The 19,666-nt window shown below is 38.4% G+C and overlaps 1 protein-coding gene across 3 annotated transcripts in view; it reads right to left on the bottom strand.

The window, feature by feature from the left end:
• Positions 1-19,666, bottom strand: part of CDK6 (cyclin-dependent kinase 6) — a 255,467-nt gene that overhangs the window by 143,338 nt on the left and 92,463 nt on the right. The gene's annotated exons all lie outside the window — the stretch shown is intronic.

Here is a 19,666-nt window from a genome sequence, read left to right as displayed (position 1 = left end):
TAAAATCCAGTGAATAATAATGTTATTAATGGTGATTATTATTTTATAGCACTTAGTACTAAACACTCACTACGTATCAAGCACTAGTCTAAGCTTTGTCCTCTTAGTAAACAATTTAATTCACACCACAACATTTAGGTAAATAATATCATTACACCATTTTACAGGTCAAGAAACTGATACACAGATGTAGGCTACTAATTAGCCCAAAGTCATACTAGCAAGAGAGTGCTGGTTAACTGTTTTTTTTGTTTTGTTTTGTTTTGTTTTGTTTTAGACAGGATCTTGCTCTGTTGCCCAGGCTGGAGTGTAGTTGCAGCCTTGACTTCCTGGGATCAAGATATCCTCCTGCCTCAGCCTCCCAAGTAGCTGGGACCACAGGTGCACACCACCATGCTAGGCTAATTTTTTTAGTTTTTGTAGAGATAGGGTCTCACTATGTTGCCCAGGCTGGTCTCAAACTCCTGGGCTCAAGCTATTCTCTTGCCTCAGCCTCCCAAAGTGCTGGGATTACAGGCGTGAGCCACCAGGCCCAGTCTTTATCAACTCTTTTAGAGTATTAACAGAGTCTTGATTTCAACTAGGGTCTGGAAAATCTCGATTCAAAGCTTCAGTGTATTCCTTTATCAAATCAATGAACAAATGAATATGTAAAATAAGGCAAGCCATTTAACCTCCTAAGTCTTAGTTTCCCTGTCTGTAAATGGGAAAGTAACAAAACCCACTTTATCACAGAATCATTGTAAAGCACTTAGCACCATAGTTAATATTCAGTAAATGGCAGCTCTTATTACTGTTATTATTAACCAGTATGGAGGGGGGATCATTCAGGATATAAACCAATATCAGATCTTTTTCTAATTTTAGTACTAATACAAACGTATACAAGATTTAATACTCAGGAAGTAAGACATTGGCCATGATGTCATAATCCTCTGAAATTTGTGGTAATTAAGAGTGACCTACTCCCCGGATCCAAACATTATGAGAATGGTGTATACCAGGGAGGATGGAGCTGTTCTGTTAATACAAGGGTTTGAAAATGACTGGGCACCATCATGGATTTCAGAGCTGCAAGCAGCTGAGGATACACTTATCATTGGCCGGACCACTGAATCCTCTCATGGAGAATGGTATATTTGGTTACTGGTTTATGGTTTTGGTTCTTCTTTTAGAGTTGGGAGTTCTGTCTTTATATTCTAGCTTATTCAAAACCAAAGCCTTAGTTTTTCCTTTTATAAAGTGGAGAAAGTAGCGATTACTTTTCCTACTATGAGGGGGGCTAAATGAAGTAATGTATGCCAAGTGCTTGCGCAGTTTCTGGCATATGGTAAGCATTTGACAAACAGTAATTATTAGGATGATTATTGCCAAGATAAGTGTCCTGATTTCTGGGAGAGACAGATTCTCAAACAACTAAAAGAAAACATGACCACTGCCACAAGGTCAGTGTGAACAAAGCACTTAGAGGAGGTATGCAGTGACCTAGAATCATTTTTGAGATCCCCCTGAGTGAATATTCTGAACTGGCAGGGGTTACCTTCTAAGCTTCCCAAAACCCTGGAGAAGACTGCACTGGGGAGGGAAAACCCTTCAAGACTTGAGAAACACTGCAGGTCCAATAAGTTGCAATGAATAAACGGGAGTGTGAAAATGTAGCACAAAATGTTCAAGGAACATTTTGGCAAATAAGTCTTTATTGGAAACACATGCACACAACTTGTAAGCACTGAATTTTAAAAAGCACGACTAACCTAAAGTAATGTCATGTTGGCTCATCATCTTTAGCCTCTATATAGTTAAGTGTCACTCATTTAAAACAGTATAAAGAATAAATCTGTTTGGTTCATGCTGCAGTGTTCAAACAACTTTAGCAGCCAATTAGCAGTACACAAATTTAAAAACATGTACATTGCTTTTATTTGTGTTACAGCACATACTATATTTTTCTTAATTATAAAATTGCTAAGATGTATAGATGCATGCTTAATGCAGAAACTAATAAAATGTTTTGAAAATCCAGAGAACAAGAAAAATCACTAAAAATTTCCACTACTTGGAGAACAGACAACACTTCACTGTTAGTATCACTTTTTTTGTGTCTTTTTAGTCTGTCTTTTAAAAATTACGTATTTATTATATTTGGATGTATAAGTATATTTAAGTAAAAATGGTTATTATTGTGTACACATTATTTTGTGGCTCTTTTAAAAACATGTAACAATTCATTATCAATATTATGCCACTTTAATAAAATTGTGCAATATGACTTTTTTTTTTTTTGAGACAGAATCTTGCTCTGTTGCCCAGGCTGGAGTGTAGTGGCCGGATCTCAGCTCGCTGCAAGCTCTGCCTCCTGGGTTTACGCCATTCTCCTGCCTCAGCCTCCTGAGTAGCTGGGACTACAGGCGCCCGCCACCTCACCCGGCTAGTTTTTTTTGTATTTTTAAGTAGAGACGGGGTTTCACCATGTTAGCCAGGATGGTCTCGATCCCCTGACCTCGTGATCTGCCTGTCTCGGCCTCCCAAAGTGCTGGGATTACAGGCTTGAGCCATTGCACCCGGCCATGACTTTTTTTTATACAATGAGATTTTTAATAGCCGCATTGTTTTTCTCCCTGGGATATGCCATAATAATTATTATTCAGTTTTAGTTGTGTTACTTTGGTACTTGTACTATAGGTCTAGTTCTCCTTTCTTTAAAGGTAGAGTAGATTAAAAGGGCTTGCTAATGTCATACCAAAGCATGGGTTAGGCAGTATGAATCCACGTGACTGTGCTAACATTGATTCCATGTGCATGATGCCTATAGATGTAAGTTGGTTCTACAAAAGAATGACCATTCTTTAGATTTTATTAGGCTACTTAAATTTTTTTTTTTTGTTTAGCAAATGGTTTTTCTTTTAAATCTCCAATATCAAGATAGAACTGAAATTCTGAACCAATGAACACTGAATTAATGACTTAAAAAACAAAATCTGCCAAACATCTCATGACCTTCAGTAATTCAGTCACGAGTTAGGTTGTTGGGCATTATGAACCTGTAATAAGCGTGACTGGGGAACCCCTCTCAGTCTTTAGCCATCCTTTATTGCAATACCTAATTTCAAAGGCGAAATACATTCAGCTACGTCAGGAACTCTGGTCCCAGATAATCATAAGATATAGTACCAATTCCAGAGGATGATATAAATAAACAAATTACAACATTAAATGAATTAAATGAGGTAAGGAAAAACACCTTTCCTACAGAATCACAAGAAGTGTTTTGATCCAAGACATTTCAAAGGATTCTCTACTTAAGCTTATTATCTGTTTTATCTCAATTTATAGTATCGTGAGACATACTCTTAAATGAGCTCCTCAAGATTTTAATCTAAATTATTCTGTCCCATATATGACTCAAATATTTCACAGTAACCCTAGTGATGCAATGCAATGAAACTACAGATACCACCAATTAAGGCTCTTTCAGTTAAACGCAGGTTTAAAAGTTTCCCTTTTTATGTTATACGTCACAGTCTGGTATAAAAGGTTTGAACATTTAGTCATACCTATGATAAACAGTCACTTGGGACCCTCACTCTATCTTTCGAAAACATGGGACTTGCAAGCATGTTTCAACAGGACACTATTGTGGAATGAAGTCTGGCTCTGAGAGATCTTAGGTGGGGCTTTATCTTGGCAATGCCCCTAAAAAGACTCTGGACCTTTCTGAATACAAGAAATCCTTGAAGTCTTGTAATTGTTTCTCTCAGGTGTTCTAGAGCTCTAATCCTCTTATTTAAAATCAAGACAAACAAGCAAACTAAAAAACTACTTCAGGCTTTTCTAATGGGAAAGGTTGATCATGGGGCCTTCTTTTCTTTTTCTTTTCTTTTTAGAGATGGGGTCTCACTCTGCCACCCAGGCTGGAGTGCAGTGGTGCCATCACAGCTCACTGAAACCTCGAATTCCTACGTTCAAACAATACTCTCGAGTAGCTGGGACTACAGGTGTGTGTTACCATGCCTGGTCACTTTTTAAACTTTTGTAGAGACAGGGTCTTGCTATGTTGCCCAGCCTGGTCTTGAATTCCTGGCCTTGAGCCATCAATCCTTCTGCCTTGGCCTCCCAAAGTGCTGCAAATACAGGTGTGAGCCACTGCACCTGGCCTGGGCCTTATTTTCTCATCATAAAAAAGCATGGTTAGTTCTAAAACACACTAAAAACACCCAAATCATATCATAAAATAAGTCACAGAATGACAACTTTAAATAGACAATTCTGGATATAGGGATATATCTAGTGATATATTCACATCCTCAAAGTTTTAGCACCAAAAATGTACATCAATAGTTTATTTATTTAAAAATTAAAAACAGGACACATCCAATTTGGTAGGCAAAGGTAATCTATTTTTCTCCTTATACTCTGTAAACCTCAGTCTTTTCAAATTTGTTATTCAAGTTTTCACAGAAATCTCTCCAAAGTGGTTTGTCTGTTTCCTATGAAGGGTGTTAGAGGAGGCCACAGCCTAAAATATATCACATATAACAAAGGTTTTTAAACACTAAACCAATAAGAACATGTTGAATTAAGGTGAGCGTTACAACAGAGGGAAAGGTCACCTGAGCCTGCATATAACTTCTTCTCTCACATGTCTCCCCATGTTCCCCTCTCTTCAGTCCCTGACAGCCACCATTCTATTTTCTGTTTCTATGAATCTGACAACTCTATATACCTTATACATGTGGAATCACACTGGATTTGTGTTTTTGTGAGTGTCTCGCCTCGGTTAACATAGTGCCTTCAAGGTTTATTCGTGTTGTGGTGTGTGTCGTAATTTCCTTCCTCTTTAACGCTAAATAATATTCCATTGTATGTATATATGACATTTTGCTTATCTGGTCTTCCATGGATGGGCACCTCAGTAGTTTCCACTTTTTGGCTGCTGTGAATATTGCTGCTATGAACACGGGTATAGAATGATCTCTTTGTGATTCTGCTTTCAATTTTTTTGAATATCTACTCAGAAGTGGAATTGCTGGATCTATTCCCAGCATATTTTAAAACCATAGTTCTCCCATAAAATGTGGTATAATATTGCTGCCTAAGCAATGAAATAGCGACTGACAGCATCGTGTTAAGGTCCTAGAGGGTTAGCCAAGTGGCTTCATTCACTCCTTGGAGATTCCACACACTTTTGTCTGCATTTCAGGAGAATCTACACTGTAGGTCCCCACATCAAGCTTGCTGTATGTACACAGCTTCTACTCTATTTCAAAACTCCTGTCAAGTTTTCATTGGTCAATTCTCAATGAGCAATGAACAATGAGCTTCAAAGGTTGTTTATAAACAGGTCTCCCCTACTTCTCACTGTGGTCCTCAGGAGGACCCAAAGAATGCTTCATCCAAAATCACAAAGAACAAGACAAACAAATTCTGAGAAAGCAAGAGGAAGGTTCAAGAGAATTCCGTAAAACTTCCAGATCACCTGGAAAGTTGTAATGGGTGAATTCAAAGCAAGCCATTAACTGGCAAGCTAAAAGACTCACACATGAGCTTTGTTCCACAGCAGAACATAGTCCAGAAGTGCCATAGTGCCCATCTCTTTGCCACTGTGCATGATGAGTTAGGCACACATCACCTCGAGGCCCCTCAGGAGAAACAACGGCATGGGCCCTAAATGGAAACATTGGCTTCTAATTTTTACCACTTCTAGGCAGGTGGATAAAAGTGTAATAAAGTGGCATTGCATGTAAATTTTAATAATCAAATATATATTCTGAAATGAGAACTAACAGAACCCATTTTTTATTCATTCCTGGAAGTGATGATAATGCTGAAAAGGTAAAGAATCAGTCTCAACTAACTGGAAATTAAAAAAAAAAGGTAATAAGTCATTTCCACCAAGCCTGAAAACGTTGGTGTTTGAGGAACAATGTAATGACTTAAATGAACAATATGAAAGAATAAATCATTACCTCATCATAATGGCTATTATTAACCCACTGTGGAAAATCATCAGGAACTGAAACTACAAATATGCAATGCTAAACATAATTTCTTCAGAGCAGGAGATAAAAATCAGCACTGGGTAAAGGAGTAAGAAAACATGAAGCCCAAGTGCCTGGGTTGGGTAATGACCCAAGTGGCTATCATTCTATACACATTGTTTCGTGAGGCTTTAAAAAACATTTTACAATGTGCTGTGAATATTTCCCCATTTCAACACATACTTTTCTATAATGAATTTTAGGCCAGGTGTGGTGACCCACACCTATAATCTAGCACTTTGGGTGGCTGAGGTGGGAGGATCACTCGAGCCCAGGAGTTTGAGACCAGCCTGGGCAACATAGGGAGATCCTGTCTCTACAAATAACAAAAAATTAGTTGGGCATGGTGGCTCACGCCTGTTGCCCGCCTACTAGGGAGGCCTAGGTGGGAAGATCACTTGAGTCTGGGAGCTCAGGGCTGCAGTGAGCTGTGATTGCACCACTGCACCCCAGCCTGGGCGACAGCTCTCAAAAAAAGATGAAGAAATTTTAATAAGCTTTCTAATGGCTGCAGTTGGACAAAATACCTTCTTATCTTTCTACATTCTTCCTCTCAATTCCCTCTTTTGAGAATTTTCCCCTCACTCTGTATTTCCTTCCTCTTCAAATGAGGTAACGCTTAGAGAAGCTGGTTTTCCACAAGAGTAGAGCAGATAATTATTTGTGTGATATAGAAGACACGTTGGTTGTCAGCCATGAAGACCTGACCTGGTCCAGGCCAATGAAGGCAATCACATTTCCTTTTGCTAGGAATTGATCCAGGGATAAACATGACACCCAGTCCTCTATGGGCAAATTGGCTAGACAGTGAAAAGTAGAATGCTCTCTGCTGTATTTCCTCATCTCCCATTACTAACCCATGTCTTATGCTGAATGCTACCACTTTGGAGGGTCAACTTGCAGCTGTAGCAACCATCTTGAAACATCATCTGTACACATAAAAGGCCAGAGTGTAAACAGGGAAAGAGTCTGGGTCTTTGATGACATCAATGAATAGCTGCATCAACTTTAGGGCTGCCTGCCTCCAGCCTTGTAGTTACGGATATAATAATGCCTTTATCTGGATCCGCTTTTCATTGAGTGTTCTGTAATTTGCAGCTGAAAATTATTCTAACAAATCTAACTTAATTAAAACTATATTAATTTAAATATGCCATGAACATTATCTTTCATTTACAGCCACCATGATTCACCCCAGGGTGAGGTACAGACCCAGTGGGGCCTGTACCAACATTCCTTTCTTATTGGCAATTATCTCTTTCAGGTGGTTATCCTTTTCTCTTTGAGGTGTGTACCTCCTTCCATTAATGTTTACAATATCGCCTTCGCCATCACCATTATTTACTGTCAACTCTCTATGTTCCTCAGAGACTATGGCTCATCCTGTCTACCCCACGTTCAACTCTTCCTGCAGGACTCCAACATCCCTAGGATGTTCAGCTAATAGTAGCTTCAGAACTTTGACTTCTTTAACCTCATCCCATTTTTGCCATCTACATTATGCTCATGCAAATGGCTAGTCTCTGTTTTATAAATGGAATGCAAATGCATACAATTTTGTAGCTGTCTTTTTCACATCACACTGTATACTGAACTCATGTGCATGTAGATCTATTGGCAATATAAATCTACAGCTTAAGTTTTAATGGTTCTATATTATTCTATTTTTATTTATATTCTATGATTAGCAAAAGGGTTTAAGCAGTCATTAAATTACCCACCAATTTGAAATGCCACTATTTCTATGTTCTAAATTACTTGAAGTTATTTCCTGGACTTTTGTTCTTTTGTCTCTGGCTCTGTTTAGAGTACCTCTCTCCTTTAATTATTAAATGCTTAAATTTTAACATCTGCAAGGAAAGTTTTCTCTCTTCACTCATTTTAAAACATTCCTGAATATTTTTTGAAAACAAAAATGTGTATTTATTTATTTTTAGAGGCTGGTCTCACTATGTTATCCAGGTTGGCCTCAAATTCCTGGCCTCAAGTTATTTTCTCACCTCAGCCTGCCAAGTAGCTGGGACTACAGGTGTGCACCATCGTGCCTGGCTTTTCTGGATATTCTTATATGTTATGATTATGGACTGACTTTAGAATCATTTTATTGAGTGCCCACACCTTCCAAAAATCCTTTTAGTATTTTCAATGATTTTTAAAAATTGATAAATTGATTTGGGGATAACAGATACCTTTACAATATTGAGTCTTTCCTTTCCTTCATTTACTCAAGTCTTGTTCTGGGCTCCTCAGTAAAGTCGTGTCTTTTAAAATACAATTCCTACACCTCTGAGGCTCCCACTGTAGCGGGTCTGGTCCATCTTCTCCTTCCTCACATGTACCATTACCTAGCCTTTCCCCACTGATGTCAGTCCTCAAATCCATCTTGTACTCTTTGTCTAGACTGAACCCTTAGAAGCGTAAACCTGATCCTATCAGATCATTCTCCTGCTTCAGCCCCCTCAGCCAAAGCCTCCGGCCCTGCCTGCTGGTACTCTGTGGATTCCTGCCATCTTTACTCATTTACTGTCCCATGGCCCCATCTCCCGGGAGGGTCCTGCTTAAATCACTCTTCCTTAGATTTATTGGCCTCCCACCACATTATATTAATGGGTGTCAATAAATGCTCAATGAGTTTTCATAAAGAAGTGAGGGCCCAAACAAAACTAAAAATGACCATGAAATCTATAAAGGCCATTAGCTTAAAAAGAACTCACTGACTCCCCTTAGGAGGAATGCGATAAAACTCCAGGGGAATCAGAAAGAGAAGGTTTGGATTACAGGATAGGGACAAAAGAGGCATGGCATATAAATCAGTATTCGTACCTATTAGCCATTAAAACATGTTCATATGTGTTGAACTTTTGGCTCATTATTTTAGAAATATAAGACTCCCATGCCTATAATGAACACTGATGTATGGAACAAAAACAATGAAGGATGTTTCCTATCTTACCATTTCTTTCAGAAGCAACTTGCCCAGGGGTCAAAAGACATGGATTTCAGCACACTGCTCCACAGCTCGGGGTAGGACTAGTTTAAGTACCTTATCCTTTCCCATCCCTAAGAGAAGTATTCCATGGATCAAATCACTTTGGCTGAGTCTTCACTTGGATGCAGAATTGGACTATTGGCCAAATCCCCTAATAATACTTTAATTTCGTATCATCATATCAGAATTTCTCAAAGTATGGTCTCTTACTCCAGTGTTACTAAGTTCCATTCAACTCAGTCACTAGTCAATTGATTAAGCAAGTTCCACCTTCCTTCTTTCTTTTTTTTTTTTTTTTTGTAATAGTACAGATTTTTTATTTCATTTTTTACTTTTGTCAACTTTTATTTTAGAATTGGAGGTATATGTGCAGGTTTGTTACAAAGGTGTACTACATACCTTTGTATGTCTGAGGGTGTAAATGATTCCATCACCCAGGTAGTGAGCATGGTATTCAATAGGTAGTTTTTTTTAGCTCTTCCCCCCTCCTCTAGTAGTCCCCAGTGTCTATGAAGTTCCAACTTTTTGGAGCCTCAGTTTTTCATTTATAAAAATCAGGATAAATCCTGCCCTGCCTCTGTCATAGAACTGTGGAGAGAACCTAGACATTTGATTATTTTATATTACATATTTGATTTGTTTTTTAAACTGCCAAGTGCTATTCAGCTAGACTGCTAATTCCTTGAGGAACAGGAATGCAATGCATCTTTATATTCTTCACAGAATCCAACAAGGCATGTTATACACAGAAATCTTTTGGTTTTACTTGATCGGATGAATCACACAATAGTTTAGAGATATGCATTAAGATGAATTATAGTGACCTTTGCTCTTGGCTTTGTGTACAGGAGTTATAGAACATTCTCACTGATTAAACTGATTCCTGAGTCTTCCTTTAGCAAAAAGGCCATAATCCTGCATTGTGGTTTATTGGTTATTCACTAAGAATTTATTGACTGCTTGCCAAGTGGAGGCATAAAAGTACAAAAAAAGTTTCTTTTGGGTATGTATAAACCTAAGTGAGTCACTTATACATGAGATGTAAATTTCCATTTTTGAAGGCAGTATGATTTAAAAGAAAGAGCACTGGGTTTTGAGCTAAAAGCTTTGGATCCAAATTTGTACTTGCAAGTTAGATAATCTAAGACAAGTCACTTGCAACTTTTGTGGGCCTTGCTTTCCACATCTATTTTTGAGAAAATGATCTCACAAAAAGATTTAAACAAGATATCATATTATAGATTATGTAATACATATTTATATATAATTATGTTATTATGGTTATATATATGACATAGGATATTATGCTTAAGTACTTTATTTATTGTAAAGTTCATACACATAATAAATTGCTACCACTTATTCAAAAGAACTATGAAGCCCCTCCTATCTGTAAGGCATTGTGTCAGGTGATGTTACAGAGAAACACCTGAATAGAGTGTCCCAAGGAGCTCTTACTCTAGCAGGGAGAAAAGAATATGTACCTACATACTTCATGTCAGTATGTGCCAACAACCACAAATGGCACAAGAGCGCTGGGCACTGAGTAAGCACCAAGGAGGGAGCAGCATCTAAGCCAATCTGGGAAGAAGGCTGGTATTAGGTTTGGTGTGGGGAAGCGTCTGTCATAGAAGATACTAGTAGAGGAGGAAGTGCTTACATGTTTGTACACCAGCTATAGCTCCAGCAGGCAGAGTCCTAAAGAGGGCACACTGCTAAATGGGACCACACTGCAAAGGGATTTATTGCTGGGTGGACACAGGGAGTCTATATAGTGTTTGATCTTATATTCAGTGGGTAAGTAGTAAAAATGTGTAAAACAACGGCATGCTATTATTGAAATTTTAGTATACATAATGGATGGCAGGTGGTGTAAGGAGGCTATGATACTATTCTGAACATACGATAGAGAAGGTTTAAACTAGAATATTGAAACAAAAAGCCAGGGGAAAGGCAATATTTGTTTTCACAGTTCAATTTTAATGGCCCATCTTTAGAGAGCTCCGCTACATTTCCAGGTTGCACACTGTGTGATCTTGGGCCTGTTATTTAATCTTCCCTCCGCTAGCATCTAACCTTGGTTTCTTCATCTGTAAAATAGGGACAACACTTTCTTGTAGGGTGGCTGCAAGAACTAAAAGTAATGTGTAAACCTCCCAGTTTGGGTAATGGGTTCAGCACTGGTGCCACAAAATGAAGATGAGGCTCTGGTAATGCTATAAGTTCAGATCCACTGAGTTTTCCCCAGTTAGTATGTGGATAGCTTTCTATCTTCCCTAACACTCTATTAAGATCAACAAACACGACTTATAATATAATCCTTAAAATATCTATTGTTTTAATTAAATCAAATGTTATGTGGTGTGTTCTTAATTTTGAAAGTCTACGTCCTTAGAAATCATCTGTTATTATTCATTGAATGTATTACATGTTTCTTTTGGTAAATGATCCAACTTGCTAAAATGGTTTTAAGTTGCTTTTTCCCTATACCTGGACAGATTTTTCTGTAAGCCCCTCTGAATACTGAGATTTCCTGAAACTGCCTTGAGTGCTTTTATAGGATAATAACCATATACTATAAGCATGAAATATACCATTTTACTTAATCAACATATATATTCTGAAGCTACTACCAAATAGGGAAAATCATTGCAAACGAACTTTCTTACATAGTTAACTCTAGCTGCTTTCTCAGCTTAACAAATAAGAACTAGAGTTTGTGACATTATTTCCTTATGTTATCCATTAATGCTGAACTGTGTGCATTCCAATACAGAGAGGGGGAGAGGAGCAAACAAGGACTCTGAAAAGAACACTTAGCTTCATTTGGTCAAAAAATGGTCTTTACAAGGGTTTTTATTATGGGTCATAAAACACTGCTTACCACAATGTACCTCCTTGAAAAAGAAAAGAAACCCTTGCAGTGGTGAGAAACTGAAAACACCACACTGAGAATCCTCGTGCCTCCTTCCCATAAACACATCTGTGCATATTATCTGTTTTGGGTGGAGCTGCATGCACAGCTGCTTATGGGGACTCCATAGAGGTGGGACTTCAACATTTTCTATTTTGTGTTGTTGCAACGACTGACTTTTTAAACTGAAGTCAGTTATGATAGAGGTAGCCAATGTATCTCCAGTGGGAGGGGGACCATGTACTCCTCACTAACAACTTCTTCAATCTGCTGAAGGAAGAGGCTCTGGGTGGTCACAACTAGTTAGGAAAAGCATGGGGGCCCAGAGGAAGGGGGATCTTCAGGCAAAATGGAACTGAAGAGCTACCCACCAAGGCAAAACTGAGAACTGGGTTAACGATCTAATGACTCTTACAAAGAAGAATTTATCCAGCTAATGTTAAAATTGGTATCACAGGCCAGCACAGTGGCTCACGCCTGTAATTCCAGCACTTTGGGAGGCCGTGGCGGGCAGATCATCTGAGGTCAGGAGTTTGAGACTAGCCTGACCAACATGGTAAAAGCCTGTCTCTACTAAAAATACAAAATTAGCTGGGCGTGGTGGTATATACCTGCAATCCCAGCTACTCGGGAGGCTGAGGCAGGAGAATCACTTGAACCCGGGAGATGGAGGTTGCAGTGAGCCAAGACCGTGCCACTGCACTCCAGCCTGGGCAACAGGGGCAAAACTCCATCTCAAAAAAAAAAAAATTGGTATCACAATAGGAATTGCCCAGGGAAATGTGGGCATCCCTATAGATAGGAAACTCTTAGTCTTCAGCATAATAGAGTACAGGTATCCAAGTACTGGTACATTTATGCATTCAGTGCTATCTGGTTTAGGGATACCCCTGTCTAAAATGCAGGGTTCTGTAACTTCTTGAACTAGTTGTTTTCTTAAACATGTGCCTCTTGCTTTCAAACTTTTCCTGGCCCACCTAAAACCCCCAGTCAGCTTTTGGTATTATTCTTTTTCCAGGCACCAAAAATTGGCTTCCACTTTTTCTTATACTGGTTCTCTAAGGCCTCACCTCAGAACAACTTGCACATCTCTACAATTAAGACTGCTGAGAGAAAATGTTCACAACAAGTCTGAAGTGGTTACATATCATGGTCTCTAACTTTATCTGGGCTTTCGGTACTGCCTTCTCTGGGTCTCTGGTAAGCTCCCTTTGCTGTTGTCTCTAATGGCTACCCAAACCATTCACCATTTGTTCGTATTTCCATAATTACCTTTGCAATTACACTTCTCAAGAGTATCTTAAATTTTAAATTCTGCCTCCACCCCTCACCTCCCATTCATTCGTGGCTTCAACATTTAGGCACATTCTGAGGCATCCCAAGTCATAAGGCAGCTGGGGCTGCTCTCCCAAGCTCCAGATGTGCAAACTTCTGCATGTGCAAATGTACACATGCTTCCTGCTATGTTTTTAGACTAGTGCCTGGTAACTGTAATCTCTATCTGTTCCAAAACAACAATACAGTTTCTTTACTCCCATCAAAACCTATCCTTCCATCTGTATTTCTTATTTGGTATAATGGTACCACCATCCACCCAAATGATCAATTCAGAAATCTGATAGACATTTTAGATTCTTTCTCTCCTCCCAAACACATATCTAACGAGTCACCAAGTCATGGTAATTATAGTTCCTACGTTACCTTTCAAATAAGCCCTTCTCTCCCATCTGCATGGCTCTTGTCAAGTAGTCAGTATCTCCTGCCTGCATTACTACAATGGTGTTCCGACACAAAGAACTCCTGTCTTTAGATTTCTGCATCTTTAATCTTTTCTCCACAGTACGAAGTGGTATTTATTTTGTTTTGGTTTTTGAGACGGGATCTCACTCTGTTGCCCAGGCTGGATGGAGTGCAGTGGTGAAGCTCACTGCAGCTTCAATCTCCTGGGCACAAGCAATGCTCCTTCCTCAGCCTCCTGAGTAGCTGGGAGTATAGGCACATGCCACTATGCTCAGCTAATGTTTTATTTTAATTTTTGTGGAGACAGAGTCTTGCTATGTTGCCCAGGCTGGTCTAAACACCTGGGCTCAAGTAACCCTCCTGTCTTGGCCTCCCAAAGCACTGGGATTACAGGTGTGAACCACCATGCGTAGCCATAAGTGATATTCCTAAAAGGTAAATCCGAGTCACGCAGAAGTCCCCCACTGTTCACTATAAGTAAAAGGTAAAACTTAGATTGTTACCTAAAGCACTTTAATGTCTGCTTCCTAACGACCTCTGGATTAATTTCCAGCTGTTCCTACATCCCCGTTACTATGCTCTGAGGGTGACATGCTCTATTATATCTTTGTTCTGTTGCAATGCTATTCCCTTTTCCTGGAATGCTTGCTCCATTGTCCTGTCCCCCGATACACAAACATCTTCCAATATACACATCTTGTCTGTCTGGCTTCTTGCAACCCGTCTTTCAAGGCTTACTTTAAGTAACTTTTGGCCACGTCCTGGGCAATTCTCCTTACAGGCACAGGTTATGTGCCCCCCTCATATAATCCCACAATGCTCTGAGCATAGTTCTGGCACAGAACTTATTCCACTTTACTGTAACTGTAATGTCGCCCTCCCTAGATTACAGCCTCTTGATGCTAAGACAGTAACTGGAAATGGGGGTGAGATGAGAAAAATAAAGGAGCATCCTAGGCATTTCACATACATTATTTGTTTCCCAGTTACTCTGCATATATTATTTCATTTATTTTTCTCAGCAACTCCTTGAATAAATTCACGTTCATTCACTCATTCTACATTTGTATCATGAACCAACTTGTGTGGCAGGCTGGAGAACAAGGATGCCTGGTCTCATGGAGCAAACAGTGAAGGCGGGAAGCTGACTTTGAGAAGCCAGAAAGGTGCCCAGCACACACAAGGTCCATTCCATCAGAAGCCTAAGCTCCTCCTCACCTTGTGCCAGGTACACCTGGCCCCTCTGCAGCTACTCAAGTCTCCGGCCTCAGGCACTAAGTATGAAAGGAATGGCCAAATGCTGCTTTAAAAATATGCTACAACTTAGTAATTCCACTTCTAGGAATTCAGTCTATACAACCAACAAGTTTACAATGAGTCAATACAAAGACATTCAGTGCTATTTTGTTTGAAAGATTAAAAAAAAGAAGCCAGCTAAAATATCCACCAATAGAAGAATAGTTAAATAAACGATGATGTGTCTCTCTGTATAATATCAAGCAGCAATTAGAAAGAACATGGGTAATTCTAACATGTAAACTAGATAAATTGACAGAGAAAGGAGTAAGGCTTAGAGTGATATATACAGCTTGATTCTATTTTGACAAAACAAGGGATATATGTACATGTTTATGTATGTGTGCTACGTTTGCATTAGGATGGCCAGATAAAACATAGGACACTAAGGTAAATTTGCATTTCTGATAAGCAACAAATACTTTTTTAGTTTAAGTGTGTCCCATGCAATATGTGGGACATATTTAAATAAAAAATCATTTGTTGTTTCTTCGAAATTCAAATTTAACTGAATGTCCTTATTTTATTTGCTAAATCTGGGAACTTTAGTCTGAATATATATAAAAATGTTTGGAAAGGGATATAGCTACAGTTAAAGATTGTTACCTCTGTCAGGTGTTGAAAATGGTAGGATTATGGGTGATTTTTACTTTTTGGATTCTTCTGAATTTACTAGTTAAAATTATACATATATATAAATGTTTCTTTTAATCAACCCTACTTTTTAATTTAGTAGCCAGCAGTCTTTAGAAAATAAAAAATGTAGTAAGTCTCTGGTAAAATTTGTGAAATAAATCCTCTAAGGGCCATTTAAAAAATATTCCACAGAAGCAGACGGCATAGCACTTCAGCGTTTTCTAAGTAATGGCACATAATTTTCTAAATTACAGTTAAACAGTAATGTTTTATGTCCTCAACAGACTATAGCTACTTGAAGATAGTAAGTACAAGTTATTCAGGTTTTTTTGTTTTGTTTTTCTTAACTGCCACTTTCTGACACATTCTAGGGAAGAACAGGTGCTCAATAAGTTTTATGCTTTTAATATTTAAAGCATAAAATTATTGGAAAAGTAAAAGCTAGAAGTGGTGCTGACAGGCAATAAAATGAACCATTTTAGAGACAAACAATGGTACAAATAAGCACTGGGTTGTTTTTAAGATTTACTCAGTTTGTTGAAAATATTTTAGAATGAAAACTAAATCAATAATGTCCTCTCAGAACAACTTGAACTTTTTTTAGGTTGAGAGTGAAAAGCTTAATCAAAAGTTTAAAGGCAAAATAACCAAGGTAAATACCCTAGGTAAGAAGTTTCTTTTGAAACAGAACTTGTACTTTCTTTCCTTGAATATTTGCAATCTCTGCTTCTGTTCTTCCATTATGTTTGTCAGAATTAGCACACTACACCTTTCAAAAATGTTTTCTGAAGGTTTTTATCTGCTAAGGCTGTAAGCAGGCAACTTTTTGGCACAGATTTTGGGGCATCTCAGAGTGTCAGACATGACACTTGCTGGTTTGCCAAGAGGTATCAGGCTCACCAATGCTATCTGGTGTTTCTTTAACACTTGTATTTGAATGTAGTTTGTTTTTATTTTGTACTTTAACTGTATATCTAAGAGGAATACAGTGTTTACACTCATCCCAAAATACACATACACACACAACTTCTACACACAGAATTAGACTCTTCATTCACCAAGTAGCACAATGGTAAGCTAAATGAATTGTTTTTCTTCTTTAAAGTTTGTAAACTCTTTTTTTCTGAATTTGTCAGTTAAAATTTTATATGTATAAAATACATATATATACACACACACACACACCCACACCCCTTTTGTACTTTTTAGGAAGATAAAATGCATGCTGCAAATTGAAAGTGTTTAACATTTAAAAGCTTAGCTATGAGGCTTCATTATCTATAACATATATTTAGTTTGCAGTTAAAAATATTTTACTGGAGACTTAAAATGTCCAAGTATGGGATGTTTGAGTTCCATATTATGAATTGCCAAAATAGGCTAAAAGGCAGTAGGAAAACATTTTGTCTCTCTATGTTTTTTTAAGTGCTCAGATAGAAGAGAGGTCCAAAGATAAGCCTTAGTTTGCTGCTCTATCTAGGTGAAGAGAGAGGGAAAGGATCCCATTCAAATCCCCACATCCTGGGAGATTTTTGCACTGCATGTATCTGACAAAGGACTTATACTCACAATATATAAAGAACTCCTGCAACTCTGAGTTTGGTTTGAGATCAGCCTGGCCAACATGGTGAAACCCCATCTCTACTAAAAATACAAAAATTAGCTGGGCGTGGTGGCAGGTGCCTGTAATCTCAGCCACTCAAGAGGCTGAGGCAGGAGAATTGCTTGAACCAGAGGGGCAGAGGTTGCCATAAGCTGGGATCGCGCCATTGCACTTCAGCCTGGGTGACAAGAGCGAAATTCTGTCTTAAACACAAAAAAACAAAAAAACAGAACTCCAGCAACTCAATTAGAAAAAAAGACACACAATCCAACATTTAAAAATGGGTTAAAGATGTGAACAGGCACTTCACAAAAGAGGAAACCCAAAGTCCAGTAGCTTGTAAAAAGGTTAACCTCATTAATCATCAGTGAATTGAAAATTAAAAGCACAGTAAGATACCATTACAGAGGTTTAAACTGACTATATCAAGAGTTGACAAAGATGTAGAGCAGTCACATACACTGATGGTGAAACACAAATGATCTATCCACTTGGGAAACATTTTGGCAGCGAGAGGAACAAAAATTCATCTCACGGATAAGATGCTCATTAAAAGAAGCTATACACAAAAAGCACATACTTTTTATATGAAATAAGTCAGTGTAGTGATTACATCTGCGAGAGGGAGTTATAGACCGAGGAAGGCATGAGGAAGACTGGAATGTTCTGTATCTTAATCTGGATGGTTACACTAGTAAAACATCATCAAGCTGTATGCTTGAGATCAGTGCACTCACTTTATTCTACATCTCTTATTCTGCAACTAAAAAAAAATCTTGTCTTTCCAATATTCGTCCAAATCTGGGAAGTTATTTCAGTACAGGTATGCTCTTCAGGACCTCCCTGGCAGGCTCATCATTAGAAGTTTCACGGACTGGGACAGAGACTGTATTAGTCTGTTCTCACACTGCTAATAAGGACATACCAGAGACTGGGTAACTTAAAAAGAATAAGAGGTTTAATGGACTCACAGTTCCACATGGCTGGGGAGGACTCACAATCATGGCGGAAGGCAAAGGAGGGGCAAAGTCACATGTTACACGGCACCAGGGAAGAGAGAATGAGAGCCAAGCAAAAGGGGTTTCCCCATATAAAATCATCAAATCTCGTGAGACGTATTCATTACCACTAGAACAGTATGGGGGAAACTGCCTCCATGATTCACTTAACTCCCAACGGGTCTTTCTCACAACACATGGGAATTGTAGGAGCTACAATTCAAGAGGAGCTTTGGGTGGGGACACAGCCAAACCATCAGAGACCTCAGTTTTCCTTTGGGATCTGCTGCTGTTTCTTAGCAGTACTTTACCTAATTTCCACCTATATCAGTTTCCTCACTGGTAAATGGGAGGGCACCACGTTTCTCTCATACACTATTAATCAGGTAATATGCATATGTATAACTGCTTTGAAAAGTAAAACTATTATATGAATGTACATCTTATCATTTTACAGCATTTGGAAGAATCTAAATTTCTCCAAGTAATGTTAAATATTTAACATTTTTATCACTGCCAACTCCCTGGACAGTTCTCAATTTCTTGAGACACGAAGAGTGGGAAAGTTTGTAAGTAAGACAAAAAGTGTACGGTCCTCTTCCTTTCACTCTACAGTACACTGCAAGAGACTCAAGGTACAGGCTTTATGGTCCTAACTCTTACCTTTCTTGCCGGGCGACCTTCGGTAATTTTGTGTATCTTATTTTTAATTGACACATAACTCTATATATATATTCATGGGGTGCAATGTGATGTTTTGATAAGTGTATAAATTGTGGAATGATTAAATCAAGCTAATTAACATGTCCATTTTACCGAATCTAAATCTTAACATACTACTAAAAAAGACAAATGACTGCCAAACTATGACATGACACAATTTCTTATCATTTAGAAGTTTTAATTATATCCATTAAAAGGGCTCTTGCAGACTTCTTCATATTTGGATTTTATCGATATCATTCTCGAACATACATTAAAAATTAAATTTGAAATGAAATAATTTGATGAAGGTATTCCAAGAATTTCTTCACATTCAGAGTACTGCTCTTTCACATCCTTTTCTACTCAGAGTTGTTAGATGTCTGTGTTTTCCGCACAATTTTGTCTTCTGTCCCATGAAAGGCACTGATGACAGAGCAGCAGAACTCTACTATGACCTCTAGGATTTTCACGCATGCCATTGAGTAACTCTGCAAGTTTCAGGCATGTGTGCAGGCAATCACCACGGGATCCGGACTGATGCTTGTGGACAGTGACTTCCAAATGTGTTCTGTTTTCAAAGGCCCATGTGTGAAAAAAATGGGCACCTTAGAACTGATCAAATGTGGTACTTCACTCTTTGAACCTCTTTAATAAAATAATATTTATCTTCACAGGATATGATAAAGATTAAATTAGATAAGGTTGAGGGTAGAGTATTTGAGTATGAAAATAACTTTCCACGAAAAA

This window comes from Mandrillus leucophaeus, unplaced genomic scaffold (genome assembly GCF_000951045.1).
Source record: "Mandrillus leucophaeus isolate KB7577 unplaced genomic scaffold, Mleu.le_1.0 Scaffold565, whole genome shotgun sequence".
NCBI classification, from domain to species: Eukaryota; Metazoa; Chordata; class Mammalia; order Primates; family Cercopithecidae; genus Mandrillus; species Mandrillus leucophaeus.
This window is presented reverse-complemented; position numbering and strand designations above follow the sequence as displayed.